This window comes from Erigeron canadensis, chromosome 6 (assembly GCF_010389155.1).
Source record: "Erigeron canadensis isolate Cc75 chromosome 6, C_canadensis_v1, whole genome shotgun sequence".
In the NCBI taxonomy this organism is placed as follows: domain Eukaryota; kingdom Viridiplantae; phylum Streptophyta; class Magnoliopsida; order Asterales; family Asteraceae; genus Erigeron; species Erigeron canadensis.
Genome location: NC_057766.1, coordinates 28,364,883 through 28,368,793, shown reverse-complemented (window position 1 = coordinate 28,368,793; position 3,911 = coordinate 28,364,883). Strand labels below are relative to the sequence as shown.

Here is a 3,911-nt window from a genome sequence, read left to right as displayed (position 1 = left end):
GTAAAAAAAAGAGTGTAAATTGATGATAGAAAACTAAAAAGTGTAAACTGCCAGGACTCGAACCTGGGCCTCCTCAGTTAAGTGGAGACGTGCCATTTAACCTTTGGTTAGTTGTACTACAACGAATCTTGGCTATTTCTTTGCGTACAATTTTATTTAACATACTAGTCTTCAGACCCGTCCGATGAACGGGTAGTTTTAAAAAATAGCTTTTATTTTTGTTTTAAAACGTATATTTAGATTAGATTGTAGAATAAATCGAACACATAATTTTTATTTCAATCAAATAGAAAACATATAAGGTGGAACAATGATAAATAAAATGCAAAGAATCAAATGAAATGAATACTGATAATATGATTATAGTTGTTAAAAAAAAAAATAGGAGACATACTCTATACTCTAATTTAGATAAGAATTGGTATATTTAAAAATATAGGAATCACGTATATAAGGATACGTATTTTGCTCAATAATAATAATAATAATTGATCACATATTGATTACATGTTATTAAAACCTAAAGGCATAGCAAAAGTCTCCTTGACCCATCTTATTTACGTATACATTATATTGTTACAAGTGATTGGGTAACAATTGTTATCTCACAAATACCTATTTACTCTTTTTACTTATAAATATTCCTGTTACAAGTGAACCATATTCACTTTAAACAAGTGATAGAGACTTCACTATTAAACATCACTAGTTCCCATATATTTTCAAAGGGCCATGCACTCTATTCCATATTATATATTCCATATTATACAGTCATAAGGATCCTCTCATAAAAAAGAATCCTATTTGACTATATATACATGCTCTTTCATACATGATAGAAGAGAGATGGATGATACATAATAATATACATTTGTTTTCTTTGATACATATTATGAGTATAATAAGTGAATCACTAAAAATGAATCTGTTTCTATATCATACATATATAGAACAACAAAGTGAATTATCTTTCACTTCTCATAACAAACAACATGAGTGATTTGTATTCACTCTCATATAATATGTTCGATTTGATAAATCGAATCATAATCGTTATATCCTTCAAAGATACCGGGAAACGCTATTTTCCTATCTTACGATAACCATCGCCACCTTAGGTTCGCTAAGAACTTGTTAGGTTTGCACTGTATATTCAAGAGATGTGATGGTTGTCGCAGTCAAATCCGTATCTTCACTAAGCCAGTCAATGTAGGTTCAAACATTGGCGCCATCAGTGGGACCATTTTTTGAACGGATTCCATTCTCTTAAAAATCAAAATCACCATTTTGTGTCACTATTTCCTTGGTTTTAACAATAATAATAATAATATTAATAATAATATAAGGTTACATATTTTGCTCAACAACAATAATAATAGAAATCACCTTCAAGGCGTCATGCAATTTCAAATAAGAAGCAACTCTGGCAACATCCATCTGGTTGATTAGAACACCAGCTCTCTTCATGGCGTTAGCAGCTTACTGCCATGAGAAGGTGGGAAAATGTGATTTTAATGCATATCAAGTATAATATTCTGCCTCCATCCTCCGTTTGATGCAAAACAAAAGCTCACAATAAAAGAACATAAAAAACATGAATAAAGATATTATAAGCAGATAACCAAGGTATTCTCAAACTACACATGTTACCATATTCCAGAATCAATGATCTTTGCCCACTCATTTTACCCAGATTAACAATCAACACAATTCCCTCCTAACAAAAAGGCTAGATGTATAATCGTCTCAAATTAAGTATCCGTAAAAGAACCATATCATCTAAGCAAATTTAAGCGATCCCAAATAACAAAAGGCATGTACTTAACACTTGTATAACTAATCAGTATCCTCTACAAAAACAAATCATATTTGAGGTTGTGGCTGTGAATTCTTACCATGATGCTTAAAGGAGCGCCAAATACTGCAAGATTAGTTACAATATAAGTCCATCCTAGAAATTTAACTATTTCCTGACCTTTACAAAGAGCAATACAAGTAAAAATATAGGGTTGAAGGAAGGGACCCTGCCCCCGGTATCCTTTAGCTTAGATACCCACCTATACCACCCCGTAAGGCTTTGGGTGCCGGTGAAACACCTCCACTTAATTCCCACAGGATATGGGCATCCCCAAGGATCGAACCCTCGTCATTTAAGACTTCATCTATGGGCCCTAAGCATCATGGGTAACGGGTACCACTGGGCTATTGCCACATTGGTGCAATGCAAGTATCACTGTACCAACTACCAAGTCCTTCCACATTGAGTAAATTAATTGTTTGCCGCAAAACAGGCTTAAGTCTAATACAAAAAAGCGTCAAAACAACTTTGCACATTCAACTTGCAAAACGACATTGAAATATAGTAACACATTGAAATATAACACTAAGGTCAGTAATTGCATAATCAAAACATATCAATAAAGCATAAACTAAGAAACGAAAATATATTTAACGGGTAAAAACACCTGCCAATGAACTCATCGACACTCGTTCAGGCATTATAGCAAACACTTTGTGGGCATTCAACCCTTTAGCATAAAATTCATCCATATAGCAAGTGAATTCAACCAAATATTGTTCACCTAAGTATTTCCTTCAACAACATCTCGCGGCATCATCTCCATCAACAATAGTTTATACTTTATACTTTATTGTATGCATATAATCAAACATAAACAAAATTGGATGGAGAACAAAGAATAATATATGGCTGAATATTGCGAAGAGGATTTCAATTAGGTTGAATTGTGAAAAGAGGTCGAGGAAGAAAGATTGAGGGATTTTTTTTTCTAATTCGTTTTTTTTTTCTATTAGGTCAGAGAAGGGCTGCAAAGGGGATGCAGTTCTATTTTTAATTTTTGTTGTAAATAGAAACGGAGGAAATAAAAAACAGAGGGAAGGGCGGGAATGTAGTCTCAAGAGGGCTCGGGTGGCTCCAAATACATCTCCAACCTCCTGTTTTAGTATAGTTATAGATGAGAGTAAAATATTTCAACGCCAACGATTTATATATTTTCCTGAATCTTTTGGTCACACCACTTCTCTTTTTTTTTTGGGTTTTGTTGGTGGATTTCCGTACAGAACTTGTTCTAATGAGTGTGATATCTATGAACCAGTTAGTATGCAATAGCGATTATATTGCCTCATCGATCTTGGCATGTCGGTATAAAGTTAAATGAACATAGTATGAGGGAAGTTTTTTTTTTTGAAGTATGCCATCTGCAGATTTTGCAATCAGCAAAGCATAGTGATTCCTGACACGTTCAAGCTCGGTCATTACAGGGACCCATGAGGCTCTGCGGATTCAACCCGCTTGAAAGCAGATACTAATAGTGAAGATTATGATCATATGACAGATAATCTTTAAGAGGTTACTTCCTTCCTTGAACAAGATGACAAAACAATATTTCGACAGCTAATTAATATGTGTAATCTACTTCAGTAGTCATGGATGCTGTTTCACAGGGCATTGCCTAAAAAACCCATTTTTTTGCGGATCCACTTATACCGCTATCATGTAGAGTTTTTAAAATCGGTAGATACTAAGCCACTCTGGTTTCCCTTTAACTAAAAAAAAAATGGTAATTGGGAGGGAACTACTTAGCCTCTTGTACCCTTTGGGTACCATGCCGCATTACCGCATATTGGCATCCCAGTGACTTCCCCAGGGAGTAGGTGGGAATAACGAATACTGGGTTGCGTCAGGATTCGAACCTGCGCCTTACAGACTCCTAGATCCTTGCGACGGGGGCGGTGGCCATTGGGCTATCAACCTAGTGGTTAATTTCCCTTTAAATAGTAGCTCTGCATAAGACTACACTAATCCGAGTTATCCAGCTTAACGCACATCTATATCTAATTACAAGGTCAAGTTGTTAGACGAAAGTATAGCTAAAATGGAAACGGGTCAA

At 34.9% G+C, this 3,911-nt stretch overlaps 1 long non-coding RNA gene across 1 annotated transcript; it reads right to left on the bottom strand.

Moving 5' to 3' along the window:
* Positions 1 to 849: 849 nt before the first annotated feature.
* Positions 850 to 3,055, bottom strand: LOC122606018. The gene is made up of 3 exons (XR_006324783.1): positions 2,466 to 3,055; positions 1,387 to 1,482; positions 850 to 1,265 (listed from the first exon to the last, which is right to left on the bottom strand). It is a non-coding gene; the product is annotated as an uncharacterized LOC122606018 (long non-coding RNA).
* Positions 3,056 to 3,911: the final 856 nt, after the last annotated feature.